Below are 15,400 nucleotides of genomic sequence, written 5' to 3' on the forward strand. Positions count from 1 at the left end.
ACAGATCGGACCCTTGACTGACATTTTTGACACTTTTGGGGTTACCAGTGACATTTCTACAGTAATCAGTGCTATACATATGCACTGTTACTGTAAAATGACACTGGCAGTGAAGGGGTTAACTTTTTTTTAGAGGGAGGGGCTATGTGTGTCCCTAGGGGCGTGATTCTAACTGTGATTGGCTGTGGCTTGAGATGTATGAACAGTGATCAACGGTTCTACATAGTAGAACCGTATGATCATCATTCATACACTGGGGAGAATGACAGATGGCTTGTTTACATTAGCCGCCTGCCTTTCTCCCTCTCCACCGACGATCGCAAGTGACCGGCGGACGATCGAGTCCACCGGTCACATGCGCGGGGGGGTCGGTGACCATTTGGAAGCGGGAGCGCGCCTCCGGGGGCGCGCGCTCGCTCCCTAGACCCTTACAGGCTAGCGACGTAGTACTATGTCACTCTGCCTGTGAGGGGCTGACCGCCGCAGTAAATAGTCGTGCGGCGGTCGGCAAGTGGTTAAGAAGCACCTCAAGTGAAAAATCATAAACATGAAAAATGTGATTCTAGACTCAAAGCTGAATTGCAGATATGTATACTTTTGCAGAGTTATATTGATCTAGCTTGGATATCTGGCTGATCCCAGGGAAAGCTGGAGATCGCTGGAGTAGGCACCTCAAGTACAGTGGTCAACGCTACCTTCTGAGTCCCAAGCTGAGTGGCTTCCCTGCTGCTTAGTGAACACAGGAGGTTGCTCACTCAGCACAAGAGCCATTCAGAGAACACATTGCATTTTCTCAGTGAATACAAAGAGCTCTAGATTGGATGAGCTGGAGATCATGACTAAACCTTCCTGCCTTTCCACCTGATCTAATCAGAGAACGCTTTGCATTTATTGAGAACATGCAAAGTGTTCTTTGAATGGTGCCCATGCCAAGCAAGCGACCAATTGCAGCCACTAGGCATGGGACCTGGAAGCTAGGGGAGATCACTGGAGTAGCAAAGCCTACTACAGCGATTTACAGCTTCTGGGGTAATGGCCAGGTATGAATCATGCATAGTTATGTTGGTCCAAGCTAGGCCAATGTGACTATGCAAAAATATCCATACCTGGAATTCAGATGTAATTGTTTAAAGGAATACAGCCAACGTATTTTGAGGGATTAGAACCCATTTTCAGGGCTTTTGTGTTTGCCACACAGGAAGAAACACTGTTACAACATAAAATCTCTGTTACGGTTATCCAAGTGGTTCCATGGCAAGTTTACTGTATCATCACTAAAGATGGACTGAACACCCCTCTGTTAAGTTCGCACCAGAACATCTTGAACAGGGAAAAAGGTCTAGCAAACATGCAAACTCTATTAAAGTCAATGGGACACGAACATGAAAAATCAAAAGTCTTAATTTTAAAGGCTTAAATGCAAGTTATTGCCACAAAAACCCTGCCCTAAAGCACCCACACCCCTCCAGGTTGAGGGCATGTGGCCTGGTATAGTTCAGGAGCCCCTTCCCTTTCCTGCCCTGCCAGGCTGTGTGCTCGGATAAGTGTCTGGTATGGATTTGGGGGGGGACCCCACACCATTTTTGCTTTAATTTTGACGTGGGGTTTCCCTTAAAATTTATACCAGACCGGCAAGGCCTGGTATAGACTGGGGGGGGGGGACTCTACACCAAAATTTGGAACCTACGCCAAGGGGCGGGGCCACCCAGTTACGTCACCCAATGGCACCGCCCCTTCTAATGTCATGTGCCCTGCCTATAAAAGAGCTGTCAAAGTTGAACAGCGGCATACGGCGGGTAGCCTCAGAAGAGGAGAAGCGCTTTTGAATTTTTTTCTATTTTTCTGGTGCGGCAGGAGTCGTGATTGACTATGGATATACATCAAGGGACACTATTTTTTTTTATTTTTTATGTGTTTATTTTTTTTGTACACTTTTTGGTGAATGGGCAGGGGTACCCATTCACATGGGGGGGGTGAGATTTGGGGGCCCCCTTGTTAAAGAGGGCTTCCAGATTCTGATAAGCCCCCCACAGCAGACCCCCACAACAACAGCCGAGGGTTGTCGGGAAAAGGCCCTTGGGGGCAAGGTGCTTTGCGGTGGGGGGGTAGAGCCCCCCTGCCCCAGAGCACCTTTCCCCACATGTTAAAGGCATGTGGTCGGGTATAGTTCAGGAGGGGGGGCGCTTGTTCGCCCCCCCCTCTTTCCTGACCTGCGAGGCTGTCATGCACAGATAAGGGTCTGGTATGGATATTGTGGGAACCCATACGCCATTTTTTCTTTTACATTTTTGCATAGAGTTCCCCTTAAAATCTGTACCAGACTCTTAGGGCCTGATGTGGATTTTGGGGGGACGCCACACCGTTTTTTTTACATTTTGGCGTGGAGTTCCCCTTAAAAACTATACCAGACCCAAAAGGCCTGGTTTAGATTTTGGGGGGGAACCCATGCTGTTTTTTTTTTATTCTGTCATAGGGTTCCCCTTAATCACTTAAATACAGGGCACTTTTACCCCCCTTTCTGCCTAGACCAATTTTTAGCTTTCAGTGCTCATTGGCATCTAAAGGAAATATTGGTCCGCTTGACATGGCACTGCTCCCCTTCTTTAACATTGATGTCTATGGGAAATATTGGACAGCTTGACATGGCACTGCTCCCTGTCTTTAACATTGGCATCTATGGAAATCTTGGTCAGCTTGGCATGGCACTGCTCACGAACTACAAGTGACAGGGACAGAAAACTTGGAGGGCATCGAGAGGGGACCCAGGACTACAACATATCCATACATTTTAAAAGTGGGGTATGCCTGTACACTACACTGACTGCACTAAACTAACTCCACACACTATCCACTAACTACCTGCCTAATCTCTATTATAACACACTATACACGGCTGCCGTGTTAGCAGCAGCCTTATATAGTGTGGGGCGTGGACTTGGCCCCTGAGGCATGATTGGCTAAAGGCACCCTGCCTTTTGCCAATCATGGCTCTGACAGGACATTGTGCTGTGATTGGCCAAAGCATACAGATCAGGTGCATGCTTTGGCCAATCATCAGCAATCAATGGACTGCAACAGCTTCCCGCTAAGCGCCCCATTTGTTTGTGTTTTCAGCGAACACACGTACAGCTGATGTTCGAATTGAATTTACATTCAACTTGAATGTAAAGCCCATCCCTAGCTGGCAGACAAGTCTACGGTGTCCTACAGGGAGCCGGCTCTCACACTCCTTGGTTAGGTTCGCATTTGAACTCCCGAACATGGAAAAAGTTCAGACTCGAACTGTTAACCCTATTAACTAAATATATATAGAGGAATTCTTATAAATATACAACCTTATTTGTAAAATAATTCAGTAGCGCAATATCTGATATAGACCCAATAAATCAAATTTGGACACTATTGAATCATATAAAACATAAAAAGCATAAAACAGTCCAATTTAGTTAATATAAACATGAATTTGATAAAATGTCCATAGAATGCATACAAGATAAAAAGTCCAAACATATAAGCTGAACATGAACACCCCTGATATCCAAGTGTTGGAGAAGAACACCTTCAAGTCCACCACCAATATGTATGCAGAGTTGCAGACACCCAATCCTGAGTTCACTCACCAGAAAGGTATGGCTCCCACTCTCGAGGATGAGGCAAACACGCTCAATAACAATACTCCAGTCAGCTGGGGGTTTCATGAAGTCATAGCCTCACTCTCCGACATATCCCGGTCAAGCCGTAATAATGCAAAAAATAAAATAGCCCCTCACAGTGCAATAACATTTTGGACTGATAATATTTATTAAGAAAATAATGGTAATACACTCACATTGTACATATAAGTAAAAAGGGGTTTAGTAAAATCACAGTTCCAAGAGTGTCTCCAGCATCGCTCAGCCTCTCCACGCTGGTCAGTATGTCAGCCTGGGGACACTCGTCAATCTACTTGCATTACTTCCGGATACGGTACAACCACGCCCTGATGCGTTTCGTCATTTCCGACTTCGTCACAGGCTTCAACCCTATTAACCACTTCCAGACCACCCACCGCATATATACTGCGGCAGGGCGGTCCAGTTGCGCAAAATCATTTTCAGCTAAGCTGAAACACCGATATCTCTTTTCCTCTAGTACATCCACTCCCCCTACAGTTAGAAAACACTCCCTAGGAGCACACTTAACCCCTTGATCACCCCTAATGTTAACCCCTTCCCTGCCAGTGTCATTTATACACTTACAGTGGATATTTTTAGCACTGATCACTGTATTGGTGTCACTGGTCCCCCAAAAGTGTAATTTAGTGTCAGATTTGTCCGCCGCAATGTCACGGTCCCACTAAAAATAGCGTATCACTGCCATTACTAATAAATACAATTAAAAAAATAAAAAGTCCATAAATCTATCCCATAGTTTGTAAATGCTATAACTTTTGCGCAAACCAATCAATATACGCTTTTTGGGATTTTATTTACCAAAATGATGTAGCAGAATACAAGTTGGCCTCCTTTCGCAGGCTTTGAAAAATAAGGGAGCCTATGCACCCCAAGTTTGTGGAGGCATGAGAAGCAGACTCCTCTGGGTCACTGAGGATTACAGTATCTGGGACTACCTCCTCTTAGCCACTTACCGTATATACTCGAGTATAAGCCGACCCGAGTATAAGCCGAGGCCCCTACTTTTAGCACAAAAAGATGGGAAAAACCATTGACTCAAGTATAAGCCTAGGGTGAGAATGCAGGGCGGCGGGCATGGTACAGGAGAATGCAGGGTACTGGCATGGTACAGGAGAATGCAGGGTACTGGCATGGTGCAGGAGAATGCAGGGTACTGGCATGGTACAGGAGAATGCAGGTTACTGGCATGGTGCAGGAGAATGCAGGGTACTGGCATGGTGCAGGAGAATGCAGGGTACTGGCATGGTACAGGAGAATGCAGGGTACTGGCATGGTGCAAGAGAATGCAGGGTACTGGCATGGTGCAGGAGAATGCAGGGTACTGGCATGGTGCAGGAGAATGCAGGGTACTGGCATGGTGCAGGAGAATGCAGGGCACTGGCATGGTACAGGAGAATGCAGGGTACTGGCATGGTACAAGAGGATCCGGGGTTGTGGGCATACTACAGGAGATGCAGTGCTGTGGGCATGGTACAGGTGGCCCATGTATGTAGTTTGTGGTGCCTCAGGTCAGGTTAGGGATTTTAAGGGCAGGAGTAAAGGATGTAAATGGTAGTAGGTAATAATAGTTTATTAAAACAATATAATATATACAAACACTTGAGTGTGAATGGGTAAAGGCCCATTAGGTGCTGGTGAAGAGAAGGTAGAGTGTGTTTACACGTGAGAAATAAGTGACTTTCAGGTTCTTAAGGGGGGCAATCCTGCTCTGCTGTTCCCTGTATCAAATGACAGGGATTGGTTCAGAGGAGGTGTCCAATCGGTAACCCGATGCGTTTCGGCCAAGGTTAGGCCTTTGTCAAGAATGTGTCACCGATTCTATAAGTAATAAGGTATAATATAATCAGTAACATAATATATGTGCAAGAAAAGACTATTTTCTGCTGGAATTTGTTTACATACATGTTCAGTATCCACTTTCTTGCGAATGTGCCTTCCCAGTATTCCTTCAGGTGCTACAGGAACTATATGCTGTGTGAAATAAATGAATGAATTGGTGGATATTCGGACAAAAGGAAATGCCAAAGTGTGCGTGAATAATTATTATTTACTATCTGGATTTGGAGATTCGGTCCAGGGATCCGATGTGGTTCATAATATTGTCAACGTTTCCACAGAAGTTGAACCCATCTGTAAAGTATTTTTACATAGTGGTGGTTAAGAAAGTCCATGTCCGTATAAATTTGGTTTAATAGTGAAAATTTAGTACAGAAATGAGTGACTTTCTAAGGAAAAACGGCTGAGTTCGCCGTGGGTTCTTTGGTAGGAGATAATGCAAAAATCTCCTCCAAAGGAACTTACAATTTGTAGTAGTAGTTTGGGTTGGCGGCAATCCGGCAGCATAGAAACTCCAGGTGCTTCTCCTCCCTCGGTTGGAGAGAGACTGAATGCCTTGGAGCATTCCCCGGCCTTAAATAGGCTATCGCGCATGCGCAGATTGCGCTGCGTGATGCCGTGTGATCTGGTCCGTGCGGCAGTATGTGGTGCGCCTGCGTGAGGAGAGCGGCGCATCCCTTGATGACGTACGGTCGTGCCACATAGGCCGCCGACACAGAAAAAGAAGCCGAATGATCCTAGTGGGATCAAGGAAGATGCGAAACATCGACCCTCGGTTCTATGTGCCCCGATCTCAAGGGATTCGGGGCTTTCCGTGTCGGGAGCATCAGATTTGTCCGCCGCAATGTCACGGTCCCACTAAAAATCGCGTATCACTGCCATTACTAATAAATACAATTAAAAAAATAAAAAGTCCATAAATCTATCCCATAGTTTGTAAATGCTATAACTTTTGCGCAAACCAATCAATATACGCTTTTTGGGATTTTATTTACCAAAATGATGTAGCAGAATACAAGTTGGCCTCCTTTCGCAGGCTTTGAAAAATAAGGGAGCCTATGCACCCCAAGTTTGTGGAGGCATGAGAAGCAGACTCCTCTGGGTCACTGAGGATTACAGTATCTGGGACTACCTCCTCTTAGCCACTTACCGTATATACTCGAGTATAAGCCGACCCGAGTATAAGCCGAGGCCCCTACTTTTAGCACAAAAAGATGGGAAAACCATTGACTCGAGTATAAGCCTAGGGTGAGAAGGCAGGGCGGCGGGCATGGTACAGGAGAATGCAGGGTGACTGGCATGGTGCAGGAGAATGCAGGGTACTGGCATGGTACAGGAGAATGCAGGGTACTGGCATGGTACAGGAGAATGCAGGTTACTGGCATGGTGCAGGAGAATGCAGGGTACTGGCATGGTGCAGGAGAATGCAGGGTACTGGCATGGTGCAGGAGAATGCAGGGTACTGGCATGATACAGGAGAATGCAGGGTACTGGCATGGTGCAAGAGAATGCAGGGTACTGGCATGGTGCAGGAGAATGCAGGGTACTGGCATGGTCCAGGAGAATGCAGGGCACTGGCATGGTACAGGAGAATTCAGGGTACTGGCATGGTACAAGAGGATCCGGGGTTGTGGGCATACTACAGGAGATGCAGTGCTGTGGGCATGGTACAGGTGGACCATGCCCGCAGCACTGCGTCCCTTGTAGTGTGCCCGCAGCCCTGCATAATGGCAGGTAGTGAAGCTGTTTCACTTACCTGTTCCAGAGGCGCCTTCATTTTAAAAATGGCGCCGCCTGGCGCCGACACGTCATTGCGCACGCGCCGCCACCGCTCGTATAATTTTGGCTATTCCCGGCCTCTCCCGAGCGGCGGCGGCGAGTGCGCGGTGACATGTATGCGACGGGCGGCGCCATTTTTAAAGCTTTAGCCCGTCGGAGCGGACTTTTTTTTCCTTGACTCGAGTATAAGCCGAAGGGGACGTTTTCAGCACACAAAAAATGTGCTGAAAAACTTGGCTTATACTCGAGTATTTACGGTACTACTTTAAAGGGTTCTGGGGATGGAAAACCATCTGTGAAGGCTTGACATAAGTCTTGCTCTGCTTTAATGCCTCCAAAACTGACAAAATCCTCCTCCTCCCTCTCCCCTTGGGTGTTTTGTGGTGCACCAAGAATGGTGTCTGTATAAATCGGGCTTTGAGAGGAAAGGAAGTCCTCCACTTCCTCCCACTGCTCTGCCTCGAGTGCCCTGTCCATATTGACATGCAGAGTCTGCTTCAGCAGAAACACAACAGGGATCGTGTCACTGATGCATGCATTGTCACGGCTCACTATCCTTGTGGCCTCAAATGGTGACAGAAAAGCCCTGGTGGGCATGTCACAAATCAGGTGGTTTACAGGCAGGTGGAATTCCTGCTGAATTTCAGCCAACCGATCACTGGCTGTGTATGACTGCCTGAAATGGCTACAGACTCTTCTGGCCTGCTTTAGAAGATCTTCCAACCCTGGGTACCTACTTAAGAAAAGCTGCACCACCAAATTGAGGACATATGCCAGCCAGCATGTGTCAACTTTCCCTGTCTAAAGGCAGACAGGAGGTTTGTGCCATTATCGCACACCGCCATTCCTGGCTCCAGCTGGCATGGTGTGAACCACCTCTGAGCCTTCTCCTGCAGAGCTTCAAGAATTCTTGCTCCTGTGTGGCTCCTGTCACCTTCCCTGAGTGTTTCTTGCCGTGTGCTCTACGTCTGATCTCTGCGTACCGACTTTGGCTTGTTCACCTCACCATCCATGTCTGCTTGTTACCCCAACCTTCGGCTTGTCCTTCTGACAATCCCTGTCTGCTTGTTGCCCTGAACTTTGGCTTGTCCTCTTGACAATCCCTTGTGGCCCTGTACTGCTGCTTTCTTTCCATCCACCAGAGCCAGCCTTGAGCATGAACTGGGAGACCCTGGGGGCCGCGATCTGAAGTCAGCTGCAGCCAAGTCTATCCTCCCCATCAGAGGCTCTGGCTCTTAGACTCCACGCCCGGTGAATCTTATGCTCTAGCTCCCTGTCCAGGACCGTGCCTGCAACCCTATGTAACTGTTTCTCTGAGCCATTGACCCTCAGCAGTCAGCCGTTGGGTTCACAACCTCCACAGTGTGCTTCCCGTCACTTCCTGCAGGTGACACTGAGAAATATATCATCACTGACCATGCTTGCTGGACCACGTGTCAGCAGTAATGTGGGACTTGCGGCTGACTACCTTGCCCAATGATACCACAACATTGCCTTACACTTGATGGTAGAGAGCTGGAAAAAGTGACTGGGAACCTGCCATTGTGGTACAGCACATTCTGAAAATTCACCGCAGAATCCACCAGAGAGAAAGGCAGAAGTTGTAAAACCAGCAACTTTTACAAGCTTGAATTTAGACGCTGGGCATATGGGTGGCAGTGACTTTTTTTTTCTTCCTTTTTGCTGCAGCAGATGGGGCAGGAAAATGTGCCTGCTATAGTCTACAGCTGGGGGTTTGCTACTGGAAGAAATGCTGCAAGGACTTGGGACACCCTGCGCTAAACCATTATCCCTGTCCATGGAGGCTGCTTAGAGATCATGAGGTATAGCGGGGTAGATCAGACAGGTGAGGAGGAGCAAAATTGCCTCCCTTTTTGTGGCTTTCAGGTGCTCAGGTGGCGGAAGGTTAAATTTCTTGTCAAGCATGTGTTACCCAATTTGAAAATTGCAACAGTGCGCTCGGCTGCACATGTGCTAAAAAAGGCCCAAAAAACTGAGCTGTGGGAAGTGGATGGGGAGATAACAGCTCCACAATCTGATGGAGTAGGGTGGCTGCTCTCTACTCTTCCATGATGGCTGCCTCTTTGGGGTTGTGCCTCACCCTCACTTTCCTTCTCTGCTCTATACAGCACCCAAGTCGCGTCAGTGACCTCATCATCATCATCCCCTCCATCCTTATTATCACTGGAGACAACTTGGTAATATGCTGCGGCTGGGGGAACATGACTGCCAATTTGTTGTTTACCTTGTTGTTTACCAGTGTTCTCCCCTTTCTGTAGGCTCATGTTCCTACCTTCCTCAACCTCAGAACCAACATCTGAATCAAGTAATCGCCGTGCATTGTCAAGGAGCAAGTGGCTGACTCTGTGTTCAAATACCTCACCTGACTCCTCCTTGCCTAGTGCTGGGGCGGGGCTGTGGCAGGAGTAGCTGTGAACAAGGAGGCAGAATAAGCCACTCTGGCTGCTGGGGAGGACTGTGCACTAATCTCTGCTTGGGTGACGGAGGATGAGGATGGTTTAGTAAGACAGTCCACCACCTCTGCATGCTGTGGCTGGATAGCATGGGCAACATCACTAAATAGAGGAAATTATGCCCTGCCTGAGGACTGACAATGTCCACCTTTTCCTCTGGACACATTTGCTGCTGGCCCCCTCACAGTGCCATGGGATTGTCTGCCTCTCCTTGTTTGCCTCCCAGACATGATGGGGGGTGCTTATTCACAAAATGTAACAAAGATGTTGAAATGTGTGCGTGGTTGAAGTTTAATCAATAGAAAGTGGTGTTTGGTGCACTTTAACTTTAGTACTCACTACACATACACACTCCACTGACACGCTACAATATACTGCAGTAAAACAGCACTGATGCACTGCACTATACTGTGGTAAATGTGCAGTGGCTGGATAGCACGGGCAACATCACTAAATAGAGGAAATGATGGCCTGCCTGAGGACTGAACACGTCCACATTTGCCTGTGGACACATTTGCTGCTGGCCCCTCACAGTGCCATGGGAAAATCTGCCTCTTCTTGTTGGCCTCCCAGACATGACGGGGGGGGGGGGGGGGGTGGCGCTTATTAACAAAATGTAACAAAGATGTTGAAATGTGTACGTTGATGCACTTTAATCAATGGAAAGTGGTGTTTGGTACACAGACACACTCACTGACACACTACAATATACTGCAGTAAAACTGCACGGATACACTGCACTATACTGTGGTAAATGTGCAGTAATGCACTGAAATATGCTGCATTAAATGTGCAGTAACACACTGAAATATACTGCAGGTAACCTGCCCTGACAAATTAAATGACCCTAAAGTAAAAATTAATGGTCCTACTACACTCACACTGAACTATCACTAGATTCATACTAAACTGATACTTTACACTGACAATAGAATCACAATAGTACACTATAGCACACTAACTCACTAGTAGAACTGAACAGAGCCCTGTTCTATCTCTCTCCACGCAAATTTCGCACTGCAAATAGCCTCTATGGAGAGAATATTTTTATAGTGTGGGACGGGACTAAGAGCATTGACCCATGATTAGATAGAGTCCTCATTACTTTCTCCAATCATGGCCCTGACAGTGGTGCGCTGTGCCCTGATTGGGTACCAGCTTTCAATTCTTCAACCAATCAGGGCTTCCAATGCACTGTGCTGCAGCGCAGTGCATTGTGGTTGTTCAGGGGGCCAAAGGAACGGTCCAACTCTAGTCAAAAGGTCAAGCTGTTGTTTGACCACGGTTAGGTACGAATACAAATTTGGACAAATTTTGGGTTATTCTGAGTTTGTTGTGTTTATTCATTTTCTAATCAATTCCAATTTTTTCAAACGATTCAAATACAGATCAGTTGAAAAATAATCAAATGATTTGAATGCTGTGTGAAGAATAGCTGGTGGTTGATGACTCATCAGCTGTCTGTGGGCTTCCCCCACTGACAGTTAAAATGTAAACAAAAGAATGCTGGCAGTAGAAAATTCTGAAAAAAAAAAAAACGCATGGGGTCCCCCCCCCTTCGGGTCTGGTATGGATTATATGGGAACCCCACGCATGAACCAGGCCACATGCCCTCAACATGGCTTTGCCCCCCCTCCCCAAAGCACCTTGCCCCCATGTTGATGGGGACAAGGGCCTCTTCCCCACAACCCTGGGTGGTGGTTGTGGGGGTCTGTGGGTGGGGGGCTTATCAGAATCTGGATGTCCCCTCCCCCATGTGAATGAGTGTGGGGTACATAGTACCCCTAAACATTCACCAAAAAAAGCGTACAAAGTGAATAAAGACAGTACACGAGTTTGCCCCAAAACATCCCCCCATGTTGGAGGCATGTGGCCTGGCATGGTACAGGGGGGAGGGAGGGAGATCCCCCCCCTCCCCTCCTGACCTGCATGCTTGGATAGGGGTCTGGTATGGATTATGGGAGAACCTCACACCATTTTTTTTTCTTTTTTTTACATTTTGGCTTGGAGTTTGCCCTAAAATCATTACCAGAACTGAAGAGCCTGGTATAGATTGGGGAGGACCCAGCGCTGTTTTTTTTTCAGAATTTTCTTTTGCTGGCATTGTTTTGTTTAGATTTCAGCTCTTAGCGGGGAAGCCCACTGACAGCTGATGAGTCATCAGTTGCTAAGGATACAGCGACTGGCTTCTTCATTTTTCCACTAATCCAAATTTGAATAGTTCTGAAAAAATGTAATTCGAAAATTAACAAAAGGAAATTTAATGAAAACGTAACAAATCTAAACTGATTCCGAAACAAACCATCAAAATGAAATTAGTAACACAAATAATCTATCCAAAACTAAAATAGTTCCCTTCTGCACATGTCTAGTCTACCCCCCGACCCAAATTCATAACAGACCCTTATTCAAGCATGCAGCAAGGCTGGAAAGAGTGAATGAGCATGTTCCCTTTCCTGAGCCATACCATAAGAACCCCATCCCCCTCCCCCAAGCAAAGCAACCTGTCTCAATGTTGAGTAGGGATGATCGAACGGTTCGGGTCGACCATCGGTTTGACCCGAACATTGACTGTTCGAAATTCAGCCGAATTTCAAACTTTTTGCTGAAAAAGTTCGGAATTCGGCAACCAGAACTGACCAAAATGCAATGGGACAGGAACTGGGCTTTAAAAGCCAGTGATTGGACCAGAACCATCAGTAAAATGGGATTGGAGTGACTAGGGGGTCCAGAGGCCAATCGGTAGTGAATACGCCCCCCAGTATATAAGATAGCCCCGCCAAATCTCTAGCATTGTAATACAGGGGCTGTGGAAGAGAGTGGAAGCAGTTCTGTTACTCCTGCTTCAAAGTGTCATTTAGCAATTATTAGTGTGAGGAAAGGGATATCTAGTGTAGTTAGGGTACTATTTTCCACTATAGTTAGATTTAATAATCTAGTTTCTGTAAGGAAAGTGTTAAGTGTCAGGGGACTGTAGTGTAGTGTAGGGTTAACTGATTCTGACTGCTATGGCAGGGTGACCAAACCCTTCCATGTCAGGGTGACCGCCATAGAAAGCCATAGAAAAAAGATTGTTTCAATTAGAATTGCTATAGAACAGGATAGTGGCTTCTCTCCTTTCACACCTGGCCATTTTATTGCAGGCGTTTTATTGGGCTTTTTTGTGGACGTGTTTGGAGGCAGGCATGACATCTGAACTTCTGTGTAGGGGTATATATACACACACACATGTATGTATATATACACATACACATATATAGGTGTGAAAGTAGCAGAACCCTATGGCTGCGCTAATGAAATTATTAACAGCCATAGGACTTCGCTCCTATCACACCTATATGTGTGTATGTGTATAAATACATATAAGTGTGTGTGTGTGTATATACCCCTATACACAAGTTCAGATGTTATGCCTGCCTCCAAAGACACCCAAAAAATGCCCAAAAAAAACACCTGCAACAACACACCTAGGCGTTTTTGTAGCAGGCGTTTTTTTGGGCATTTTTTGGGCATCTTTGGAGGCAGGCATAACATCTGAACTTGTGTATAGGGGTATATATATACACACACACACTTATATGTATTTATACACATACACATATATAGGTGTGAAAGGAGCGAAGTCCTATGGCTGTTAATAATTTCATCAGCGCAGCCATAGGGTTCTGCTACTTTCACACCTATATATGTGTATGTGTATATATACATATAAGTGTGTGTGTATATATACCCCTATACACAAGTTCAGATGTTATGCCTGCCTCCAAAGATGCCCAAAAAATGCCCCAAAAAAACGCCTGCTACAAAAACGCCCAGGTGTGTTGCAGGCGTTTTTTTGGGCATTTTTTGGGCGTCTTTGGAGGCAGGCATAACATCTGAACTTGTGTATAGGGGTATATATACACTCACACATATATGTATTTATACATATACACACATATAGGTGTGATAGGAACAAAGTCCTATGGCTGTTAATAATTTCATTAGCGCAGCCATGGGGTTCTGCTACTTTCACACCTATATGTGTGTATGTATATATATACATACATGTGTGTGTGTGTATATATACCCCTACACAGAAGTTCAGATGTCATGCCTGCCTCCAAACACGTCCACAAAAAAGCCCTACAAACGCCTGCAACAAAAAGCACATAAAAAACAAAACACAGAGCGCTACGAAGACCTACAGCATATGAAGGGTGGATGAACAGAACTAATAAGCAGCTGAATCCAGGGGGGGGGGAGGGGAGGGAAGGGAAAAAAAAAAAAACACAGGCAATAAAAAAGGTTGTAGTTGCAAATAGACATAGGCATAAAATGGTACCATACAATAGGGGACAATGGGATAGCATAAATAGGTTGATGATCCTAAAGGGGATAAAGTCCGTGGGCACTGAGCTGCTCTTCCACAGATGAGGAGGAAGAATCTGTATAGACAAAAAGAAGAGGGGAGAAGCGCTCTAAGTGCAGACAATTTATTGCAGATAACAAGGCAGGTGATATACACTCACTAGACATGAAGACTGAAAAGCTGTATGTGTCAAAGCAATCCTGCAGCCATCCTCTGGAGGGTGTCCTCTGGTCACAGGAAGCCGTATGCAGTACTGTCACTGGCGGTGGGAGGGAAGAAAGCCGGCTGTCTCCCACAACATCAGCGGTGAGCGGTCAAGCGGCTCGGATCTGCGGTTCCGTGTTGCGAGTGATGGATGGAGGCACTCTCACCCACAGGGATGGTGGGATCTGTCCGATGTGTTACGGCATGCACGACGCGTTTCTGAGCATGCGCGGGGTCCTCTGCACCCGGCGCGCTCTTTCATCAGGTGCTAGAGTGCCGTAGTCTCTGTGGGGCTTTATGTAGTGCTGAACAAGAGGATAATTAGGCACAGCTGAAGTAAGGGGATGGCAACCGCCCACAGCACTGAGCAATAACCTAACCAATCAAACATTTTTGTAGCAATGGGAGAGATTAAAAACAACTTAGAAGTGGAGTGTGATCGGTCGGCTGCCCTTAAATACACATGTATGTGGGCTAGATAACCGCTTATCACAGTGATAGCAAACAATTAGGCAATACAAAACATATAATAAATGTAAAATAGGGGTAAGCCTGGGTTCATCAAGGCTTATGAAGAACATGTAAAAACGTTCCAGGTTTAAAATGATACAATTATAAAAATAAAAAAGTTGATAAAAAGCATCTTTAAAAGGTATAATTTAAGAGCTAATGCATAATACCTATACAGGCTGTGGTATGGAGAAACATATAAGCAAATGAAACAATAAAAGGAGGAAGGGGGAGGGGGGGGAGTAAAAAAGCCTTATATATTGGATAAGAAAATGGAGGATGGATATAACCCATATATAGGTGTACATATGTATATCCTAATAATTATATTTTCTGTATAAAGGATTTTTATATGGATTACCAACTACGGTACCACATGTATGATATATAGGGGAATAAGCCTTCTGATTGCTCAGTAGGTAAACCTTATAAAGTTTGTATAAAAGATTTATATACCAGAACCAGGGCCAAAGTGTATATATTAAAAAATCATCTGATATGATGTGGTGAAAAAATAATAAATAAAGACCAACAGAAAACCCTGATAATAATTATAAGATAGTGTGCACGTC

At 45.9% G+C, this 15,400-nt stretch overlaps 1 protein-coding gene across 1 annotated transcript in view; it reads left to right on the forward strand.

Annotated features, from left to right (window-relative positions):
* Window positions 1-15,400, forward strand: part of LOC309569234 (tyrosinase-like) — a gene marked incomplete at its 3' end in the record, with an annotated part of 306,707 nt that overhangs the window by 197,703 nt on the left and 93,604 nt on the right. The window lies entirely within an intron of this gene.

The sequence above is a fragment of the Pelophylax lessonae genome (genome assembly GCF_965119305.1).
Source record: "Pelophylax lessonae genome assembly, chromosome: 13".
Lineage (NCBI taxonomy): Eukaryota > Metazoa > Chordata > Amphibia > Anura > Ranidae > Pelophylax > Pelophylax lessonae.